Source organism: Alosa alosa, chromosome 20 (genome assembly GCF_017589495.1).
Source record: "Alosa alosa isolate M-15738 ecotype Scorff River chromosome 20, AALO_Geno_1.1, whole genome shotgun sequence".
NCBI classification, from domain to species: domain Eukaryota; kingdom Metazoa; phylum Chordata; class Actinopteri; order Clupeiformes; family Clupeidae; genus Alosa; species Alosa alosa.
This window is the reverse complement of record NC_063208.1, coordinates 22,896,670-22,920,827: the sequence shown is the minus strand read 5'-3', so window position 1 is coordinate 22,920,827 and position 24,158 is coordinate 22,896,670. Positions and strand designations below refer to the sequence as shown.

The following is a 24,158-nucleotide window of genomic DNA, read 5'->3' as shown; positions in this document are numbered from 1 at the left end:
GCAATTGTCAAGGTCAAAATTCACCTCGACCACAGGCATCATTTTCCCTTGGATGAACTGAATAGGAATAAAAAAAATATATAAAAAAGAGTCTGTGCTATAAAAAGGGTGTTTTCCATCAGACTGAACACAAAGACTACTGTTCTGCCTCAACCCCTCAAGGAGTTCCAAACACCTGCATTCACACTCTACTGATACAGGAAGACTGCAGGAGCTTAGAGGAACAATTACAGACCATTTTTTTCCATTTAGCTCGTACCTCTTAGCCAGTAATGAAGGAAGCTTATGCCAGAGGTCTCCCTGAAGTCTCTTCAAGTGACAGATGGGCCTGGGGCATGATTCAAGGCACCCAACTATTGAGGTTAGAATCGACTTCTGATGACAGAAGGCATTTATGTTCGAGGATAGCCTACTGCAAGATCATATTTAGAATCTTCTAGAATACTCAAAAACCCCAACTGGGATGAAACGATAGTCTGCTGTAGGTGAAATCGGTTTCATTTGTGCAAATATTATACAACAATATAGAAGATAATCTATATTACAATATCACATTGTAAGTGAGTATTTGCAACTATCAATACTTTTTCACAATAGGGCTGTATACATAAATAATATACCGGTAAATACACAGTATTTAGCTTAGTGTCATAGAGCAGTAAGTAAAGCTAAAGGTAAAATCAGATCATTTTGAGGTAGTTCAAAAAATGACACAAACTAATGAACGATTACTAAAATAGTTGGCTATTCAATTAATCGGTTAATTGTTGCATCACCAACTCATACCCTGAATGGATTAGGATCTGACTCCCTGGGGTGGACTGTCTCAAATCTCCATCTTTAGCTCTCTCTCAGGGAACACTATGGCTCTGTCTCTACTGCATCCTGGTAACAGCTCTGCAGGGAGGAAGCCTCCTCACCTCTGCCTTCACCGTCAGGGAAACACTCTCCTCTGAGCAGAGAGTGGGATTATGATGTATGGCCATTTCTGGAAAATGCACATCGATCATAATCTCCAGAGTAGAAGATACAGTAGCTGACTATCTCCACATTTATATTCGTTTTTGTTGAAATAGATTTCACACACACACACACACACACACACACACACACATTTAATTTCACCTTCAACACTCTTTGGCACAGTTCACATGTAGCCACTCCGCCATCTCCAGATTCACTGTTTTCACCTTGCCGTCCTATTTTGGGAAGTAAAGTCAAGTCAGCATGAGCAACTGCAGATGTTCACTGATGCACAAAGCTATGGAGTGTGGGCGGTGTGGGTGGATGTTGTGTTGGATGATACCTTGGCCCTGAAACCCAACCGAGGTGTCTCCAGCTCCAGACCCTCAGGCCCACCCATAAATAAACAGCGATGGCAGACAACTGAAGTGACACTTCATGCAGAGCATGCTAAATTTACCCAGCAACCCAGCCATCTCGGGCAGGCATCCTCGAGTAATAAAAAGAGGGACCCCTCTTCAACTTTTGTGTCAGCTTACTCTTGACTGGCAAATGCATTGCACGTAGATAAGGATTTAGTTTGGTCTTTTTTTGTTTGGAAGCTACTGTTATAAGGTCCTGTGATCCACAAAGTTGGTTACATGATGGCATCAATCTAAAGGTGACAATTTAATAACTTTCTTTCATTTGGAAGGTTAGGATTTTTAGTAGCATGGGTACATGAAGACATCACAAAGTCTGCTTCAAGACCTTAGATAAAAAAAGTATGTCTTCCAGAGAGATGAAGCAGGATACAGATATAACATTTGAAAGAAGTCCTCTTTTTCATGCTCCAATCATTTCTCCACCCCAATTATCATAGTCCCAGCGCCAGCATAGTAGAGCTGTGCCAGTTTCAATGGCCACTGTCGGGACACATCAGGGACATGTAGATTAACTCTTAAAGTTGTAGGTTTTTGAACATTCTAAATTCCGCAACAATTGAAGGTTCTAAAATTCTATGTTGAATTCAGTGAACCCAGATATTCTTTAGAATGTTCATTTCTCAACGTTCCCGTCACACCGGTGTGACGGTACTCCTTTAAGGGTTAAATTCACCCTCATACGTCAGGGCTTAAAATTCATTTTTCAAAATGGGGGGGGAATTCCCCCCTTAGGTTATTCATGTAGGGGATTTACACAATTTGGGGGGGGGGGGTCGATTCTGATACCAAGTCAAGAATTGCGATTTCAATACCGATACTTTTTTTAAAAAAAAGTGTTTGATTTTGGGGACCCCCCACCACCCTGGCGTCATCAGTAATATATACTGTAGTGGGATCATTCACAACAGTGGACATCCTAGATTCTGCTTGACTCTCTCCACACACACAAACACACACTGAAAATGATAGCTTATGTGATGTGTTCTATCATATATTTTTGAATTCATATAGAGTGTATTTATTTAATAATGCATTTTTAAAAGTATAGCATTTTACTAGTAATTACTACTAGCTAAACATATTTAGTAATTTGAATGCCTCATATTGACGTTTAACCTATAACACTTAGGCATATCTTTAATGTGGTGTGTAGGTCCAATTGAGTGCACATTGGTGATGAGTAGGTGTAATTGAGTGCCTGTCACTTTAAGAAAATACCTGAGAGTAATTCTATGGAGTAATTAGCCCCCTTCAACCTGGACGGTTTTAGGCTGTAGTCGCTTAGTGAGGAAAAAGTTGTGCATACAGTAGTGCGTATGTGAATGCAAATCATTATGTTTTCTATGTCATTATATACAATAAATGTTGACATGTCAAGACAACCTTTCTGGGATCAAGTGTTGGCGTGACCTGAGCTAGCAGGATAGTTACCAAAGGAGCTCTTTCCAGATGTAAAAGTTTGCCATGGTAGGCGTAGCCTATTTAAATGGTTTAAAGTGGTTCTCTCTCTCCGTGTGTGCGCAAGGCCTGCATGAGGCTATGTTCAATTCAACTTCGGTAGTTGATCAGTCCGGTCAATAGCACCGCATTCACGCCACTTAATGATTAGGCTATATTAACGCCATCAGACAGGCTGTAAAAGTGTATCGCGGGAATTTCGCATTATGATGGCTAGAGTTCTTGAGGACTTGAACAAATTATGTAATACCCCAATCCCCTGAGTGAAATTTTAAGCCCTCTCGGTATTCCCTCCAAACTGGCTTGTAATTGGACAAGACATCTCACGGCCGTCAAATCCAATAAGCCGTGTCTTATTTTCTGCTTTCAACACCTGATTCTCTCGGCTTTCGCCACCGTTGGGCTGCAAGAGAGAGAAAGGGCAGGTGCGGGCTGGGCCTACGCGTCTCATTCGATGTGCAGAGCGCCCGAAGGCGGTAAAAATTCATCCGCGTCCGCGAGACGCGGCAGTGAAAATTACAGCAGGTGTGCTGAAAGATAAGGAAGTCCAGGTTTTTCATATCTGCCTGGCACCCTGCTGTGTCTCTCTCTCTCTCTCCCTCCCTCCATTCCCACCTTCTCTTTCTTCCTCTCAATCTCTCTCTCTCTGTCCATTCTGCCTTTTGCACTCCTGCTATCTCTCTCTTCCTCTCTGCCCCTTCAGGAGCTAAACAGCCTTTTCCGCCCTATCTTGATATTTGTGAAAGGCGACACCTTACTGCAGTTCATAAACCTCCATTATAAATCATTTATCTTTCCTAAAGCAGTATAGTTAACTGAATGTTAAATTTTAAAAAAGGGTGTTACATTTTCATTTATTTGCTTGTAATCTGGATTCATATTTGTCAATATTCACGTTGTAAATGGACAATGGGAGATTCTTCACACTGTGAACATGAGAAGGGTCTTTCTTTTGAAACAGCTGGAATGAATGTGTTGCACTTACTGATTCACCAACAATACATAGGGAAGGAAAAAATGTGTCCCATCATGCGTTTACTGATTCACCGACAAAACATCCTGAAGAAACTGACATCAGTGTTTTATAGCCGTTTTACTACAGTAAAAGTATCGCCGTGCCTTGTGATACTTTTTCCTTCCCAGTCCAATTAGTCGACTGGCTCTGTTGTGGACATATTTCAGTTCTTCTGACAGGAAGGGAAGGTTTTACAGTAGAGGCCCGGTTGTAACAGCTTTGAGTCACACAGTCTGAGGGTGCGCTTCCTCTCTCTACTCGCGCGTGCTGTTGTGTGGACTTGAGAATCATTACCAAAACATGAATTCTGCTCTATTTCAGGAGCCCCTGTGAAGTTGTGAATACTAATAGTCTCTTTGGCTACGTGAGAAACGGGTATGTGCCACAGCCATTTTTTTAAAATACTGTCACAACGTTTATGTTTTTAGGTTAATGTCTCTGTTTTGCGACTGTGCAGTGAAAGGGGTACGATTGAGTGGGCAGCGAGCTCTGCAACACCTTCATGACTGTTCAGTATTCACATGTGCTAGTTCATTTAAACATGCATAATGTGTTTTTTGCTGCAGTGGAAATGTGCAACCTAGGCGTGCATGTGGTAGACATGTTTGCTCCTACACAGGACCCCCTCACTTTAACAGACGTGGACATGGACATTCTCCTCCTGTGGAAATATACTTGTGGCTTTGCACTGTAAAACAGACCGCAGCAATAGTGTGTCTCTCCCTCCTGCACGCCACAGTCACAATGCGGTGCATTTCGGAATGTGGGTGTGTGTGTGTGTGTGTGTGTGTAAACGTTCAGAACCGCCCAGGGGGACGCACACAATGGGGGGAAGTGACCTCATACTCCATAACACTCTGTCCTCCAGGCTCTTGCTGCGCAGTTAAAAAAAAGCCAGAGAGAACCAAGCCAAGCCCCCACACCCACACCCCAAACACCCACACACACTCACACACACCTCCCATATCTTCCATGTGTGCACACTCACTCAAATGTGCCATCAATACACAACACAGAAAGAAAAATACACACACACACACACACACACACACACACACACACACACAACTTACTCCAACCACAGCTCCGACTTAATCATGAAGACACAATCACCGACACACTTGCTCACACACACACGTACACGCATTCTGAAAGGGGTGACCTCATCTCCACCCCCCCACCCCCAACTCTCCCTACCCCTCTGAAACAGACTTGTATGGAGCAGCAATCTGGCATGATGGTTGATTGAGAGAGGTCAAAAGGAAGGTCTCTGGCTGAGGTTTTGCTTCTGAGACGTGGCAGGCAGCTCCACAACCCAGAAGTACAATCTTGGGGCGCAGTGAATTAGATTGAATTCGTCCATTTATACAGGAACCATCCAGCCAGACACTACCCTGCTGTGGAATTGATGTTAAACAGACGTGTTTACTCTGCTAATGAAATGACTTGAGAGACTGTGTTTACCCATCGTGTGGCCGTCTAGGGAGCGTGCGGCGGATCCGCCGAACCCGTTGCTCCAGAAATCTGTTGGACCTGGGAGCGTTTTTATTGGCCCCGCAGTCGTTTGGCGAGCGGTGGCTAACTCACTGGAGAGCTGGCCTGCTTCTCTGGCCAGACGGGCTGAGATGGCTCTCTGTCTTCTTCGTGATTAAGCCAGCCCCCTGGCTGGGCCTTGCCCCCGTCCACCAGACACATGTCACCTGCCACGCCGGTGGCGCCGGAAAGGTGAAGGAGCATAGCGGCGCTGCTGGCAAAAGAAAGTGGGCTCCTGCTCTCACCTCTGAAGCAGTGTGTCAATGTGCCTCAGATTACTACTGTGGACCATCTGATTAGCTGTGTGTGTGTGTGTGTGTGTGTGTGTGTGTGTGTGTGTGTTTGCTCACATAGATGTTATATGTTTGTGTGTATACAGCAGACGTATCCATTTTGTTAGTACACTCTTGAAACAAATGTGTTGTCCCTATCTAAACACAGACACAGATTTTCAACACATATTGTGTAAAAAAAAAAAAAAGGTTTTCAGCACATTCGTTTTAAGAGTGTATAAATTCTCAGTTTATTTGCCTATTTAATTTTTTGCCTGAAGAAGACCCAGCAGGGTCGAAACGTTGCCTGTTGTGCATTAAATATATGGGAGTCAAAAGCAGTGTTGCGGACATTATATTTTTTCAATTGAGTACGTTTTCTTTTGTCCTGCACCTGCCAGAAGGTGGGATGTGCACACAATAACTGTTTGCTGAACAGTACAACTCCTGTACCAGAGTTAGCTATGCAGCTAATTTGCATCTGTGGTCAGATACAGTATATGTGTCCGATATACGTGTACATATAGTACTCACATATGTGATTTAGAGGGACAGTTGTATCGTCATGGAAATGTGTATGTGTTTTGTGTGCCTATATGCGTATTCTAATGTGCATGGTTATGGCTGCATATGTCTCTCTCATGTATACCTGAAACTAGTGAGTCACTAGGCCCAGGAGACTGTTGAGTTGAGGCAGATAATTTGGTCGAATAACCGCAGGGAACTGTCTCCTAGCCACAGAGTCCTCCCCCCCTCAAAAAGAAAGCAAACAACCCATTATTAGCCATGGAAACAAAAGCTTTGTCTTGCTCCCACCATATCGTGTTCTGGCCTGTATCTACACGCTTGATGACAAAGTGTGCATGGATGGAAGAAGCAAGCCCCGCGGTTCAACTCCTCTACTGCTTCAGTCGCCTAAATTTGGTCTGGAACATCTCTTTTGGTTTTGTGAGTGCTCCTGTGTCATTTGACTCACCGTGGGACTGATTGCCATGGCGATGAAGGTGGTGGTGGTGGGGGCGGGGGAGGGGTTCGGAGGGTAGGGAGTTGGGGGTGGGGGCTTGCTCTTGTTAAGCGTCTGGAGATGAAGTGTGTGATTACGCAGCCATGAGTCACTGGAAGACATGGAGCTACAGAAAACGGAGGAGAAACAAGAGAAGACACTGTGCGACCCACTATCAGTAGTTATCGCTCCATGACTCAAAAGAAGAGAAGAGGATAGCGAGAGGGAGAAGGAGAGAGAGCGCGCATAGGGGAAAAAGAAGGAGTCTGTGCGTAGACTGTGGGGGCTGCTCCACTGGGAGGCTGTTTGTGTGCTGAATGACACGCCTGTCTCCGGTTGTCGGGCCACAGTGCACAGTGGAGGCCTTGTGGCCGACTAGGCGGCCCCCACCTCTCCCAAGGCCCCACAGGGCCCTCGAGGTACAGTGAGAAATACCTTTTTCCCTGAGCCCGCATTGCACTAGCTGGCGGTAGCTTATCCCCCTCTCTCTCACTCCCACATACTCACTCTCTCTCTCTCTCTCTCTCTCTCCTGGGTCTCTCTCCTCTTACTTGCTCACCTCACTCTGGCATCTCCATCTCTCTCTCTCTGTCTCCTGGGTCTCTCTCCTCTTACTTGCTCACCTCACTCTCTCTCTCTCTCTCTGTCTCCTGGGTCTCTCTCCTCTTACTTGCTCACCTCACTCTCTCCATCTCCTCTCTCTCTCTCTCTCTCTCTCTGTCTCCTGGGTCTCTCTCCTCTTACTTGCTCACCTCACTCTCTCTCCATCTCCATCTCTCTCTCTCAACATGGCACTTTTTGGAGAGGAAACAAACACTGCACTGTTCATTTATACAAGGATATTAAGGATACCGAATTCCATCTTAGCTCGAGCGAGCCGAAAGTTTACTCAACACATGGCCCTGCCAGGGGCCTGAAACGAAGCGAGCGTTTGGCGTCTGCTAGGCTAATCAGATGATGTAAACTCTGCTCGCCCCGATCTGGATATCAGCTAACGCTTGGAGACGGGAGGGATGGGGTCTGGGGAGGTAGATGACTTCAGAAAGAGAAGACTGTGAAGAAATAGAAAAGAAGAAAAAAGATTTAATGGAAAATGGCCATTACAGTTATGGCAAAGATGCAGAAACCATTAATGTTCAAGGGTGGAGGAGAACTAGCTAGTGTTTTGGTTACAGCTCCTTTGTGCCTTGCTAGAGCTTTCATAGAATGATCTGATACGGGTTTGAAGATTGTTGAAAGAACTGCAGTTTGATGGACTATTTTTCATTTTTCCTTTGGTATATTCTGTTTTATGTCTTGTTATTTGTTTAACAAAACTGCATGGCATTTGAAGCAGTTTGATGTGATGGCGATGATTTTTTTGAATACTGACATTGTGGCACAATATGTTTATTTCAGAATCCCCCAGTTTCATTGTTTGAAGTTTTACCGTTGCAGTCCTTCTCTAAATCAATCAGTAGCACAACATACAGCAGGAAGGAAAGAGAGAGAGAGAATAGTTTTACAGATTTTCTAGGCCTATTCTTAGTGGGCCTCATGTCTTGCTCAGATATGGCCTGTAGAGTTGTTGATACAGTATCCTCATGTCTTAGTGAGTCTCTGGACAGGCTCATTGCTTAGTGACTGACTGGCAGCTCGGCTGCTTTGGCCAGCAGAGCCCGAGTCATTGAGCATCTGTGTTTTGAGTCTCGTGCCTCAGACCAGAGCCACTGTACCCTGCCTCACGGCCAGGAGAGATTGAGGCCCGAAAATACTCCACCACTAGTGGGCACTGTCAGCCTGTCGCCAAGCCCTGCCTCCATGGAACACTGAGGTCTTCATGAACCTTCCTGGATTCTATCCAGGGGTAGCTTGCCTACACTGTCATACCCCCTTACTCTCATTTTAACTCTTTCTGTCTTCCTGTTCCATCTCTCTCACTTACCCTTCTCAGCTCCGTGTCGCTGTGTCCTAAGCCGTATAGCTGTGATATTTCTGGCCATATATATATATATATATATATATATATATATATATATATATATATATATATATACTATATGTAGCCCGTAACAAAAGCAGTTAGCCCCATGCAGCTGAACCAAAGGCCAGGTGTTTTTTGCAGCAGAAAAAAAAGTAGCGGAGGAGGAAAGTGCTCTCTTGAGGGAGCCGTGTTTGCTAATCTCCAGAGTGTGTGATTAAGCAGCTTTTATTCTCCGTTCCGCTGCCTGTCACAATGCTTGGACTCCCTGCAAATGGAATGCTAAGCTGTTTGAATATTATATAGAAGGAGCGGAGCTGAGCCGCCTGTTGCTGCTAGGGTAACCTTGAGCAGTTGACTCTTCCAAATGAGCAGAAAGGTCAAGAAGCACTGGAAAGCTGTTTTTTTTTCATCTTCTGGATGTTGTACAGACGTCTGAAAGACAAGAGAATTAGCAAAGTACAATCATGGGCCATTAGACAAACATTGTTAGGTTCTCACAAGGGAAGGATAGGCCTACTTGAGAAGTTGGCTACAAAATTGAGCTGAGGCTTTTATTCACAGACGAAATTGGCACAAGGAGTGACGCACATTTTTCTTCCATTCAGACTTTTGAAAGGCAGGCAGGCAACTTTTTTGGAGGTGAGCTGCTCACCTACACGTGAAGCTGCAGCACGTGTCCACAGATGGGCCTTTCAAATTCAAACTAGGCTAAACTAACCCCAGATTTGTTTTGCATTGTTGTGGGAGATTGAAAAGTCCTAAACAACCAAGTAACAAATAAACACATTAAAAGTAGAACAACGTGTTGGTCCCACGCAAGAGAGCGGAGTCTCATGCTGCTTAGCTTCAACAAACCAAATCAAGCTCAAATTTGTCTACTGCAGTGCAGTGGACCCCTACTGGCCTTGTTTAGTTTTATGTCCTCTGGAGTGTGCTTGTATGGAAAGATTTGCTCTGCTTGTCTGTAGAGATGGAGTGCACTCAGCCTCATTTATTTTGTTTGAAGCCATGTGTGTGTGTGTGTGTGTGTGTGTGTGTGTGTTGACACTACAGGTTTGTCAACTCAGTCAAACAGCAGCAGGAGGCATTTTGGTGTCAAGGTCGATAAAAGAAGCCCAAATTTAGCGTGCCACAGCCGCCGCTTGAGTGTGATGAAAGGGAAAACGCTTCTTTGTATATTTGCTGGAGGCAGCCATCCAGTGTTTTTAGAATGCTGTTAACTGAAAATCCCACTGGAGATGTCATGAATATTTCTCCTCTGAAAGTGTAGCACACTTCTGTAGCACCCTCAGTGTTTTCACACAACCAGTCCACTAATGAGATGACGACTCCCTGTGGGCCTGAGTGTGAATGAATACAACTTAAAATATCATTTGGGTAAGGCTTTGATTTGTTGTCCCTATAAAGAAAGAGATATGGTGGCCCATGCACTCAGGAAAGGAAAGCTAAAAACATTAGCAGAGTATTTATGGACCACACTGGACAATTGCTCTGTGGCCAGCACACTGTGTTTTTAATTGGTGAGCAATTGGTTTTATTGGTGTGTACCTTGTGATTTTTGTTGTTGTTAGATAAGCAAAACATTTCCCCATCAATTCATTACAGCCACTGCCATCATTTTTAAATCCATTTCCATTCTATAACATGCAAGCAGAGTAATTCTGAAGAAGGATGTTTTACCCATAAACACAGTCAATCAACGATGATTATATACGTCTCACACTCCAGTTATATATTGAAATTGAAGAGCATGCCTATTTCACTTCAAAAGAGGCACAATTCCATGGCTCAGTCACTCTTAATGAGTAAACATTACCTAGAATCAGAAGCAGCATGAACTCTCCCAACCCTTGTTTTTAAAAGCTGGGTTTGTTTGGAGGTCATTCAAGAACGTCTTGATCCAAGAGTTTCCTCTCAACTCAGCTCATACTCATTAAATGTGGTCTTCCTCATTTTCCCCACTGTAAGCAGGGACTTCATCAAGGGCCTACCTGTCCTCCCCAAAAGTGATTTGATTAAGCCTGCGTTTCCCAGTATAATTTTATGTCTCCGTCATCGGCTTGCTGGCTGTCGGCCATTTAAACACACTTGTGTCAGGGTAATTAAAATCACACCTTCTGCCGTACCCAGTCTTAGATGAGGCTGGGGATTTCTACAGAACTGTTGCCGTGGGGTTTGCCCAAAGTGCACAGTTGACACTGTTATGTCTCTGTCTTTTGATTCTTTCTTACCGTTCTTAAGTTGTATGACCATGGAAAATGATCTGGTCTGTTGGATAGAGTTAGAAACTTGAAGGAAATTGTAAACCATTCTGAAATGCTACAGCAAGAGGAGAATTTTCTTTATGTTTAAATAAATTAATTATGAGAATGGAACAAAGACACTTTGAAAGAACCCATTAGAGTTGTGGTTATGTTTCAAGCTTCTATTTTCATACTTTAAAAAAAAAAATACAGATGCTTCTTGGCTTCCTCTGAAATCGTACCCGCCTTCCGTGATATTTTTGTTCTTGACTCAAACCAAATGTTTTGCCCCATGTCATTTTTAAGAGGCTTGGAAATATTTAGTACAGTGTATCATGGTTTTCTTCTCCTTGTCCTGTCTTCTCTGTGTGTATGATACTAATTCTGTTGAATCAATGCACATATAGTGTGCATTAAACCTGTCAAAGCAAGTGACTTAACCTATACTGAAAAGCAAACAATCAGGCAGCACAAAATGACAAGACTGGCACTAAACTGAAGCATATGTAAAGCCATGTCATTATGTTTGGCTCTAGCCTCGCGTGCAGGAACACCAGGGGCCATTTTTTTCGTTGCTGGTGAGCGAGTGAGTAACAGTGGGAGGGAAGCGTTTCCCGTCGTTCTGCTTTGATCTCCTCCTCCTCTTCCTCCTCCTCCTCCTTCTCCTCATACAGAGTGTCGGATCTCCCCCTCGGGCCTTGAAGACACCCCTGACCTAGAGGAAGTTCCATTCCTGTTCCTGTGCTGAGGTCACGTATGCCATTAGCAGTACTGTGATGTTAGCATGTTAGCTTAGCGCTTCCTGTTTGCAGGATATTCAGCACTGGCAATCTTCTCTTGGTGAATAAAAACAAAACCCACAACATTAGCTCTCCTTTCTCCACATGTCAAATAGGGGGGAAAGGGAATTTCAATTCAGAGGAACCTGAACTGATCTTTTTGTCACGCCGCATGCTTGGTTAAAGCAGATAAGAAGGCTGGGTGAATATCTTTTTTTCTCTCTCTCTCTCTCTTCCACGCCTTTGCACCGCGTCAGACTGTTTGTATTGTCCAGGGGCTGTGGAGCGGAGTTGTAAGTACAGCTGTGACTTGCAGCCTAGGGAGAGATAAAAAAAGAGTCTATTTTCAATCCATCTAGGCGTACAGTGATTTTTGAACGACGGAGCGTAGTGTGTAAGTTTCTAGTGTAACCTTCTAACCTACTTTTTCGTCAGGATTGGCCTACATCATTAAATCGACAGTGAAACAGATGATCTTTGTGGTATTTTAGATCCCAGATCAATAGCTCTACAAGTGCTACATTTTCCTAAGTGTAGGTTCAAGCTGTTACCCAGTTAGAATGTGTGGGTTTGGAGAAGCAGTGTTCACACACTCCCACGCTGGTCACTGATGTGTGTGTGTGTTCCTCACTGCTCCTCTCGTTCCGTGTCTCTTAAGTCTAATCCCAGGCTTCCCTAAAACTAGGCCACGTGTCAATCAGCCAGGAGTAAATGGGGAATGCCGCTGGACTCCTGGCTCTGATACTAGCTCGCGGCTGCCCACCACTTCACGTGCAGCCTGACCAGGTCAGCTCTCCTGCCAGCAGCACTCAAAACAAGGGCCCGATTGATGAGTCGCCAAGGGCCGTTTTGAAGAGATTAGATTTCGAGGACAGAAATATGGCAGACATTGCAGTGATCTGAACCCCCCCAAATCCCCCCCACCGCCCCAACCTTAATCTGCCTTTAATTCCCTTCCAGTCCCTCTCTGTTTATTTCATTATTTACTTGTTTATTTTTTATTTATTGCTATTGGAGTGGGCAGTTGGGCACTAGAAAGAACTTGGGCATCCAAACAATGGGGTAGAGGTCCTTGCTAGTGGTGTGTTTGGGGTAGCAGCATTAGCAGTGGCTAGCTGAGCTTCTGAAGCTGAAGCTATAGTTGTCGATGTCTCTGTCTCTCTCTCTCTCTCTCTGTCTTTCTTTTTTCTCTCTCTCTCTAGCTAGCACAGCTAATGGGCACCCAGTGATGGATGGGCTTTTATGTGTCCGGCATGTGATTCTCCCCCACCTTTTGTCTTTCTCTCGTGTCTCTCTCTCTCTTTCTCTTTCTCTCACACACACACTATCTCTCGTGATCTGTGTGTGTCTGGTTCTCCCTACTCCCAAGCTCTCGGACTCCCTTTTGCTCAGTTTCTTATCAGTCTCTTGCTTTTCCTTCTCTCTCTCTCTCTCTCTCTCTCCCTCTTACTCTCTTCCTTCCTTTTCCCTTTGGTTCCTTCTCTTCCTTCCTCTCTCTCTCTCTCTCTCTCTCTCTCTCTCTCTCTTTTCTCTTTCTCTCTTCCCTCTTCCCCCAGGCTCCAAATCAGAGACAAAAGCCCCCCTCCTCCCCCCTTTCCCGTCCCTCTCTCCCGCCCTCTCTCTTGCCCCCCCCCCTTTCCTCTTGTTTCCTCCTCCCCCTCCTTTCTCATTTGAAGGCTGTCGGTTTGCCGTGTGCGTACTCTCGCGCGCACGCTCACTCACCCTCACACACAGTCTCACACACACACACACACACACACACACACACACACTCCACACTCGCTCTCGCGTACACGCCGAGATTTCCATCTGCGGGAGACCGGGAAAGGCTGTCCTCCATGGCAGGACTGACTTGTTATTAGCGTGGTTGAAGCTGGTGAGAAAGAGAGGGCAGCTCGGCGCATGGGAGATCCACTCACGGCTCTTTGTGTACTCAGGAACAGATCTGTGGGATAATATCACAGTGCACTCGCTCAGACCCCCGGAGCACGGCTCTCTCTGGCTCTCTCTCTCTCTCTCTCTCTCTGTCTCTGTCTCTGTCTCTCTCGCTCACTGGCTGGCTCTTTCATGGAAGGACTATACCACGGTAAGCTAAGCTGCTCTCCCCCCATCTGCCATGACTGTTTTCAGGTGAATGTGTGTATTTGGGTGCGTGTGAGGGATCCTCTTGAGAGGGCTCCTCCTGTGTATGTATATGTCTGTATTTGTATTTGTATTTGTGTGAGAGAGTGAGTTAGATTGCTGTGGCACTTTTCTGCAACTACCCCCCCACACCGATGTAACCAATATGAAATTGCCTCTCTTTGCACCACTGCAGTGCACTCTGAGCTAAAGTGGTTGAATGGGCAATAATTGGATTAGACATTTTATTTTAGGGTCTCATTGATTTCAGCCATGTGACAGTACAATTACATTTTAAAAAGAAGCAATATAACAAATAACAATAAGCCCAATAATCAATTCAGTAGATTATTCAACTGAGGGTTGCATTTTTATTTTTATCGTTTGTGTTGCACACCCACGTCCCTTTGCAGGAGAGGAGATAAAACTGTGTGATCAGCTCTTCCGGCGATTGTGATTCTCCTTGAACTGAGTGTAGCAACATCCCGGAGTAGAATTAGCACGCTTTGCTCACAGCATCCACTTGGGGCTGTATTAGTGTTTGGATTTCCCTCGGATGTGAGGGTATCGGGGCCCTGTTGTTGACCTGGAGTGAGGAAGGGAGGGAGAGAGAGAGGGAGGATGGGGTTGGAGTGCTTTCTCACTTAACGAGCGTGTGGTATGAATACAGACGTGTCAGTGTGATTAATTGCTGTGTTGATATGCGTGAAATTTTGTGGAGTGTGTAAGTGCACATGTATGGGGGTTCATGTGTGTGTATGAGAGAGAGAGGGAGGGAGACAGGGTTTGTGTGTGTGTGTGTGTGTGTGTTGGCATGTGTGTGTGTGCGTGCATGAGAGGAAAATCATGTGCGTGTGTGTTGGTAGGTAGTGCACGACGCCTGATGGCATCTGTGTTTTGAACGTGCACACGAGATGATGATGCTCCTCCTAGCCTGTGTCATTCCGCTCTAAATATTTAATGTTGTTTTATCATTTCCGCCCACCCTGAAATATTGATGAGGAATATTCACTAAGCAAGCAACACTTGCCTGCCTCCGGAACCCCCCAACCCCCAAGTGTCTCCGACACACTGCCCTAACTAGGTGAATGGTCTGTGGTGAGTCGTGACCCTATTAGCACGTCCACATTTTTTTTTTGGGTGCTAGTGTTGAGACATGTTGGTCGCTGCTCTTAGAAGATGGATTGCGGTGAGGTAATGCTCCATCTGGTAGGTGTTTCACAGTCTGCCCCACTGACAACTGTTGTCCATTCGTAATGCATTTTACTCATTATGGATATTGGAAAATATTGATGGCCTCTCCTCACTGGTTTACGACACATGTACCATTCTGTTGGGGAATGTGTGTGTGAGTGTGAGAGAGCGAGAGAGAAATAGTGTTGAGAATGCACGCAAGGCCATTGTAGATATGCGTGCTATACAGTTGATGTGTTCATGCATGCATGTGACCTTGATACATGTATTAACTGCCCAGCGGTCCCATCTAGTACTATGTACTGTATGTTTGTTGATTTTTTTGTGTCACTGTTGTAGTAGATGTCTGTTTATGTTTTCCACATATGTCCGGGGTGTGTGTTTTGGATGGTGGTGGGGTGGCGGGCCAATGAATGCCTGATTGAATGTAGCCATTTTGGCAGGTGTGGAAGGCCCAGAAGGGGGTCCTGACTGCTGGCCCTGGGCCCTTGTATGAGCCACGCTCCACTGAACTCCACTGTCCTGAGGGGGGAGAGATAGCATCCAGAAGGGCCTTGGAGGGAGGGCGAGCCAATGCCCATTAACTACAGTTCACAGCTGATCTAGCAGCCGCACCAGGGGTCCGACTCACTCCTTTTTTTTTTTTTTTTTGTCTTGTTTTATTTTTATTTTTTATTTAAGGTGGGGTTTTATAAAAATAGAGCTATTATTTGATATGTACATAGGACCTTGGGCTGGACCATACAGTAAACATTAAAGGAGAGCTCTTTTAAGGCTCCTTTTTTTTTCAAACGTTTCACGCCTCATTGATCTCTGGAGATTGGCTGCAGGCCCAGTAGTACTGTGTGCAATTCCTCCTCAATTATTTCTGATACCTTCCAAAATGCAGAGCAGATTTGGCACAGTTCTGTTCTCTCGGAGCACTTAAGATACTCATGTACCGTGCCACAAATGGACACTGTTACAAGTGACCATAAGTGTAAGTGCTCATAAGAGTAGCTGTCTTCCCCCTGACCACGGTCAAACAATGAGCTCACTGGAAACGATTGACACACACACACACACACACACACAAAGCTCTTAGCTCTTATATGACACCATTATATTAAATACAAGCTCTCTTCTTTGTGCCATGATGATACTTCCTGAGCTGCAGACTCGTCCTGTCGCTGCAGTGTGCACTAACTTAATTTTTCATGAGTGCTAAATTGCTCTAATCCCCCCTGACCTCTCTACACTCTCTGACCGCTGTGGCGGACTGTGCTTGGGCAGCGCTGGCTGTATTCTTCCGGCACGTTCTCAAGCCGGTGGCCAACCCCCCCCCAGCCCCCTTGGTTGTTTACTTTTTAATTTGTTTTCCCTCTGCGTTTGGGGTAACCTTGTGAGGAGGAGGGAGGCACCCCTGCTTTGTCAGCATCTGGCAGTCCTCTCCGATTGTTCTCTGTCTGTGTTTGTGAACACACACACACACACACACACACACACACACACACACACACATACACACACAGTATTAGGGAGGAAAAAAGCATCATGGGTAATCATGGCTGCATTCCAGATAGAGGCCTCTCCTCTTAAAGTGGGGCTCAGGGTCCCTGGAATGGAGCAAGAGCCGTCCAGTAAGGCGGGCAGGCAGTGGTCAGGGGTCTCCTGTTCAGTGAGTGCCAGAGAGAGGGCTCAGCGCTGGGGCATAAATTAGGTTCAATCAGGTCAGTCCTGGATAAAGGTGGAGCTCAGGGCTGGCAGACAGCAAGGAGCCTGGAGGATTATTGCTCTAGCGTTTGTGTGTGTGTGTGTGTGTGTGTGTGTATGTGTGCTTTCAATTCACATACATTCTTGTGAAAAACCATCTCCGGTCACTCAGTGTGACTCTTTGTTACTGTGCAGGGCCAGCGGGTCATTGGGTTTTTCATGTGCGTGTGTTTGAGCCAGCCAGCGAGCACGAGGCACTGCTGACCTCTGCTGCGGTGCGAGGGCTGCAGGAGTGTTTGGTCTTCTGATGAGCAGGTTATTTATACTGTACGCGGAACACCGGCGGCTGGCCTCGGCCCGGCCCGGGCCCGTCCCCAGCACCGACTGATTAGGAGCCAGAGAGATAGACTAGTGCTGGCGAGCAAGACTGGCTGGACCGCCACAGAGGAGCGCTGACTGAAGAAGCACACAAGCAGAGATGGCTTGAAGACTGGACGTATGGGAGGGGGAGAAAAGTAGGAGTTACTGAAGGGGAGAGAAGGGAGAGATGACGGGGAAATGCGGGAGCCCATTTGTGAGTGTGAGGGTGAGCGCTAAATTCCAGAGAGGTCGCCCTCACAAAGCTCTTCCCTTCCAGTCATCTCATCTGCTCTGCAATTACCCTGCTCTGTAATTGTGTGTGTGTGTGTGTGTGTGTGAACCGTGAGCGCACACATGCTGCTCTCCAAACACAGCCGAAGACGTCGGGCCTTCCCGGCAAAACAAAAGCTCCCAGTGTGTCTCCAGAACGTGAATCCGAAACCACGGCCCCAAAATTGCGATATTGGAAAAGACCTGAGTCTGGCTATTTTAAGGCGTGTGTGTGTGTGTGTGTGTGTGTGTGTGTGTGTGTGTGTGTGTGTGTGTGTGTGTGTGTGTGTGTGTGTGTGTGTGTGTGTGTGTGTGTGTGTGTTCACTACATCTGCCATCAGGCTGTGTGGACAATCCTTAATAATTATGGGGGTAACCAAGAGACCCAGGTAATGGATCTGCTCAACTGTGAAGGGCAGTAATGCAGTAATGGTTCTGTATATAATGGCGGGCCAGTGAAAGCAAGGCCCATTAGGTACCTCTCTCACATTTTACGTCCACTTTAGCATGTGTTTTTAAATGCTTTAATCTGCTGATTTGGAGTTGGATGTATTTCTTTCTTATTGAATAGACTGCTTTTGCCGGCAAGTTCTCATTAACACTCAGAGACGCACAAAAACACCCGAACACTAGATCTGTGGTTTTGGAAGACAGGTGTCAAGTGTGTGGACGTTTTGCACACACAAGCGCACACATTCTTGAGCAAGTTGGTCTACTTTCCCATCCAGCTACACTCAGTCACAGACACACTCAGTGCACACTTAGTTACCTCACAGCCTCAAACCAGTTGACCCCCTCTTACCACACACACACCCAAACACACACACACACACACACACACACACACACACACACACACACACACACACACCTGCCTCTGTCCTTGTGAGCCAGACCCCCAAATGCTCAGCACTCTGCTTTTAGAAGCAGGCGTCTCAGCAGTTCCAGGGCTAGGGGTCAGGGGGGACACAGGTGTCCAGTGAGAGCCGACTGGAGGGTCCGTCTGAGGGACGGAGAAGCTATGGAACCTCTCTACATTTAACATTTTAGACTCACTATATTTTAGAATGGTCCATTCAGTACTCTACAGTCCTCATTCTACATTCTGAATTTTGCATTCTGCAGTTCGCCTCTTCTGACTGCAGTGCGAGCCTTGAAATGTGAACTGTGTTCATGGCCTGCTTGCCCTTGATGTGCACAGTAGATATCCACATTAACCCCACGCACGCGCACACACACACACGCACGCACGCACATGCACACACACACACACACACAAAACGTGCTCTGATATTCAGCATAGGAATACAAGACAAAAAAAGGAAAAAAAGAGGTCCTCTAAGGACAGGCCTGGACGATAAGTGACGAGACAAAAGGTCTGGATGCGGTAGCAGCCTTTGTGGGTAATGCATGGCGCCTCCCTGTCCCCGTGTGGATATCCAGATAAAAAAATACGACACTGTGGCCACACTTTTCATTTAGCTATGGGTTTCTCACTTCCTCCAGTCCACTTGGATAATGTATCACCTCTTCAGCCATATATCTTCAGTGAGTGAGTGTGTATGTGTTTGCGGTCTCTCTTTCTCTCTCTCTGTGTGTGTGTGTGTGTGGGGGGGGCGGGGGGAAGAGAGACAGCTTGAGGAGCAGGTGTTTGGGCCCCAGCCAGGCCTGACAGACAGGAGGCTTTGTGGGGCAGAGTGCAAGGCTGGGCTGGGCTGGGCTGTGCTGGGCTGGGGTTGGGGTTGGGGTTGGGGTTGGGTTGGGTGAGGGAAGAGTGGGTTGGGGTGGGTGGGCCAGAGCGCAGTGCGGGAGCGGCGCAGTGGATGGCAGGAGACGCGACGCCTCAGAGGCAGCGGCGGCGGCGGCGGCAGCAACAGCCAACAGGGCTGGCCCAGGGCTCTGGTGTGGTGTGTTAGAGCCAGCAGACCACAGAGACCAGGCCCTCATGTCTCCCAAGGGGAGCCTGCAGGGCTAACGCCCTAAGGAAAGAGAAAAGAGAGAGAAGGAGGAAGAGGGGGGAAAGGAAGCAAAGGCAGAGGGGAAGTGGATGAAAGGAAAAGTGAGTGGAGGGCTGAGTCAGAAATGGAGGAAAGGACAGGAAATGGATGGATGTCTGGGATGATGGATGGATGGATGGATGGATGGATGGGTAAATGACAGAGAGAGAGAGAGAGAAGGAGAGAGAGATCATCGGAAGACGGGAGATGTGAAAATGGAAAGTCATGCAGTGAACGTTGTGTGACCAACATAAAGTGTTGGGAGCGTAGTGTGGACATGGCTGTGATGATTAGAATATTAAACACCTGCCTCTCTGATCTTTCCTGCAGCAGTGGGCATATGCACAGAAGAAACACCATCAGTGACAGAAGTCCATTAAAGACAGCCTGTGTTGATGGATGCACAACCAGTGAGCCAGTTAGCCAGTCTTAATCCCTTAAACCATGGACAGGCAGTCAATTGTAGCACCACCCCCACCACACACATGCACACACGCCTCTCACCAGCATTCTCATGTAGATTCAACCAACCCCACTCAAATGTATTGATTACCGAGGTGGCTTAGCACACAATAGCTTATGACGGGGGGCAAACTCGGAGGGGCGTAGCAGTGAGCGGAGGCTAGAGCGGTGCTCTGTTGGGACTGGGGAAGGGGGGGGGGGCAGCCATGTGTTTGGTTTTGGTTTTGGTTTTGGTTCTAGCTGTGCTGGTGGCTTTATGTCGACGAGAGGGGTCACAGACCTGTGTCAGCCATGTCACTTTAATTAAACCATTAGGCCTCAATCTCCGAGGCTGGACAATGAGCAGCCGGCCCAGCTGTGAGCGTTATTTAATAAAGTCGGCACAGATCGCAACAGCATTGTTTTTTGTCTTGTGTGTGTGTGTGTGTGTGTGTGCGTGTGTGTGTTTTGTTTTGTGTGTGTGTGTGTGTTTTAATTCTTGGCTTGTTCAGCCCATCTGGGACTGCCCCATTCAGGCACGTAGCGAGGTGAGCGAGAACAGATGCTAGCTCTCGCAAGGCTTGTTTGCACTCAACAGAATGCAACAGAGGGTGTGTGTGTGTGTGTGTGTGTGTGTGTGTGTGTGTGTGTGTTTGCGTGCAACAGTGAGGGTCTACTACTCTAACTGCAAAAAAATTTTTTGACACGTCCACACCATGGGACCCTCAGTGGCTGTCCTCTTTAGCATCCGTCGTCATGTCTGTTTGTTTGTTTACTTGTGTGTGTGTGTAGGTAGGTGTGTAGGTGTGCTTTAGGGGTGTTTGTGTTGAAATGATGCAGATAAACAATAAGAGGTCTGTTTTGCTCGGAGGCAGTGGAATGAAAATGACCTCATTATGACTCCCCATCATATGGTGCGGAAATTTGACCTCAATTTCACATTCCGCTCACCCGACACCCATCTCCCCGGAATCATACTCCGATGGGTCTCGTTGCCCCAATTTCATTTACATTGGTGTTCCTGGTCTTACTGGAGTGGACACAAGGCCTGATTTCATACGTAAGAGAGTTCTGTATAGGTGTGGGCAGGCTTATTCCCAGTGGCCATGCTTGTGTGTGATTAGTAGCCTGTGTGTTGTTCAGGGGGGAATGTATGGATCTGTCTTCACGGTGTTCACACAGACGTATGGCAATGCCCAGTTTCTCATTTCCTTCTCATGTGCACAACTCAGTGTATGTAATCACTTCCAGTGTGCATATTTCTCAAGCTCTTGTCTGAAACCCATTATGAAACTGGTTCTATCCAGTCTACCTATGGCAGGGACCATCTCTCTTCCTACCCCCCTTTTTTCCCTTTCACACTCTCTCTTTCTTTTTCTCTCTCTTTCTTTCTTTCTTTCTTTTATTTTTTCTTTCTTTCTTTCTTTCTCTCTTTCTTTCTCTTATTCACTCTTTCCCTTCTTTTCTACTTCAAATCACATCATCTCTGATCTAAATGCCACTGAACTCCCCCTCCCCCTGTGCTGTCTCTCTGCATTTTGTCATCATCGCTGGGCATTCTGATGCCAGCCTGAGTGCCAGGTGCCAAGTGCCAGCTCTCACAGCCAGGGGGCGCCCCTTCCCTGAGCGTGGGCAGCCTCCGGGCACTCCCTCAAGGATTACCACTGACCCACAAAACCACATGCTGCAAATGTGCTCAATCGAATGTGCTGAAATGACAAACTGACCTGTTTTTTTCCTCTCTCTCTCTCTTTTCCTCCCCTCCCCCTCTCTCCCTTTCTTCTTTCTCTCTTCTCTTCCTCTCCCACAGATATTTCACGCATTTCCTACTATACAGGTGAGTGAACCGTCCTCTCGCCAACTGGCGGGCCCATATGTTCCCATGCTCCACCTATTTCACAGACCAAAACATGTTAGCATGTTAGCATCTCTCTCATAGGCAGACACTACACACACAGCTCGCTTATGGGAGGGGTGATGGTAAGAGAAGCAGTAAATCACAGTAACGCTTACCCAGAGCGTGTGCTCATCATTCCCAACATATTGAGGCCATAAAGAATTTCAGCTAGTCTTGCCAACAGTATGAGTGTTAATCCCATGACACACACACACACACACTCATAAAATGTATCTCTTCACTGCACTGGAGGAAATCTCCAATCCCTGAGCACCATGGCTGAGTGAAGAGAAGCCATCGAGAGCCTCTTCGAGGAAACGGATTCCTTCCCTTCTCTTCTCTTCCCTTCCCTTCCCTTCCCTTCTCTTCTCTTCTCTTCTCTTCTCTTCTCTTCTCTTCTCTTCTCTTCTCTTCTCTTCTCTTCTCTTCTCTTCTCTTCTCTTCTCTTCTCTTCTCTTCTCTTCTCTTCTCTTCTCTTCTCTTCTCTTCTCTTCTCTTCTCTTCTCTTCTCTTCTCTTCTCTTCTCTTCTCTTCTCTTCTCTTCCCTGCTAACATGCTGAGCGGTACGTGACGCAGGCCGGCCTCATTAATATTTATGGCAGATGGCTTGTTTTGACGGAGACGGCTGTCGCGGAACCGCAGACGCTGGGGTGTCAAAATGAGCGTCTCTGGCCTCTGATTCCCTCCGAATCAATTTCCGTGCTGATGAAGTGGCTCTCCACTTTTTTTGTTTGTCTGTGGCAATATTGCAGGTACCACATTATCAGTAAGGTGAAAGTGTATCTCTGCTCATCTGTAGTCATATTCATATGGATAATATGATGAAGGTCATTACACAAAGATTGCTTTTCTCATAGATAGGGAAGTGTGTGTGTGTGTGTGTGTGTGTGTGTGTGTGTGTGTTACCAGTTTGAATTTGTCATGCAGAGCAGACATGATGTTTGTGGCAGGATCAGAGCGCAAATGTTGCCTATGAAGGGAAATGCTTTGGTGAGTCAGTGTGGTTGTGTGCAGCGTTTAACATTTAATGTGAACTCTGCGCCTCATGTCAGACCCAAGTCTCCTCAGCCATTGCCTGTCAGACCAATGAAGTGCTGTCATGCGATCATAGCATGTTTATTTCAAGCCTACCATCAAAAATGTTTAGAGATGTAAGCTCTCCCTGTTTTGTCCCTTACAGGATGGAAATAGTGGTTCATGAACCGTAATTTTATTTGTGACGAGGGGAAAAATAATTTACTTTAACGATGTTATGGTTTCGCAGAAATTTGGCCAAATTTGGAAGTCTCTTTGTATTCATGTCGAAAGGCAGGCTGTGTCAGCAGCTTATTACAAAGCGACACAGTTTATGTTGAGTTTTAGATGCATGCGTTTTTCCCAAAGAATCTTCAATAAAACCTCACAGTGTCCACTCACTGGGCTGTTCATGTGGAGCTCATAAGAACCAGCTCTTGTTCAAGGCACATCAGGCTAATGTAAAGTTGTCTGCTTTTTTCGCCCCAAATGGCCTTGATAACTTTTGTGACCCTGACTTCACTCTCATGATTGGCTCCTGCAAGAGCACCGTGTACATGTATGTGTGTGTGTGTGTGTGTGTGTGTGTGTGTCTGTGCCTGTGTGCGTGGGTGCATGTGTGTGAATGTCACCGAGACTCGAGGACCTAAACAAGGTCGCGCTAGCCGGCTGAGTGCCCAGCAGCCCTTGTCCTTTCCTTGCACATGGATGCCTTCCCTCTGTCCCCTCCCTCTCCTCGCTGAGCCCTGCTGCCACTGTAATGAAGAGTAATTAAGTGTCTCGAACTCGTTAAACGAGTCCTGCCCTCCCTCAACCTTCGCAGCCACCTTCCTCAACCGCCTCAACTTCCCGGTACGGCCATTACTTTTAACAGTAGTGGTGATTTAAAGCCACATAGAGGAATCTGTCCCCTCATGTCCCCTCATACCCCCTCACCCCCCCCACACACACACTGTGTGGCTTCATTGAAATATGACACTCCAATAGACATTCACAGGGGCACGCACACACATACACACACACACACGCAGCCTCTTCCCGTACCTTGCGGATATGTAATGTCGTTGAGTGCGTATTTGTGTGTGCGTCAGCGTGTTTCACCGGGCACATTGAATATTCACTTCACCTTTAGCTAAACCCCGATCCGCACCGCCCGCCATCCCGCCCTCCTCCCCACCACACCCTCGCTCTCTTTGAAGATCAGATAGTTGTAAACCCCCCCTTTTTTCCCCCTCCCATCTTCTCTGAGGGGCCTTAGCCGCCAGTGATTTGAAGAAGGCACTCGCCGCCGCTCATGTTAATCTCTGCCGCGCTCTCCCTCGCTCCCGGATAAATAGCGGTCATTAGCACCGGGCTCCTAATTAGGATTTCAAACGATACAGCGCGCTGTTATGTAAATGATTTATTAAGATCAAGGAAGGCTAAATCAGTAACCCCCCCTCCCCCCCACACACACACACCCATTAGTCCCCCTCCATCTCTGCTCCTGGCCCTGCTCTTTTATCTGGGAGGCCAGCA

General features: G+C 46.6%; 1 protein-coding gene across 3 annotated transcripts in view; it reads left to right on the top strand.

Annotated features, from left to right (window-relative positions):
* The window catches only part of ptk2aa (protein tyrosine kinase 2aa), an 89,871-nt gene that overhangs the window by 3,880 nt on the left and 61,833 nt on the right, over window positions 1-24,158 (top strand). The window contains exons 1-2 of one of the 3 annotated variants that reach the window (XM_048230001.1): window positions 13,376-13,740; window positions 21,540-21,566. The exons of 1 other annotated variant lie outside the window; for it this stretch is intronic. The gene's annotated coding sequence lies outside the window, so the exon portion shown is untranslated. Of the gene's footprint in view, window positions 1-13,375; window positions 13,741-21,539; window positions 21,567-24,158 lie in introns of those variants that run through there. One more of the 3 variants, XM_048230008.1, reaches the window with a different exon arrangement.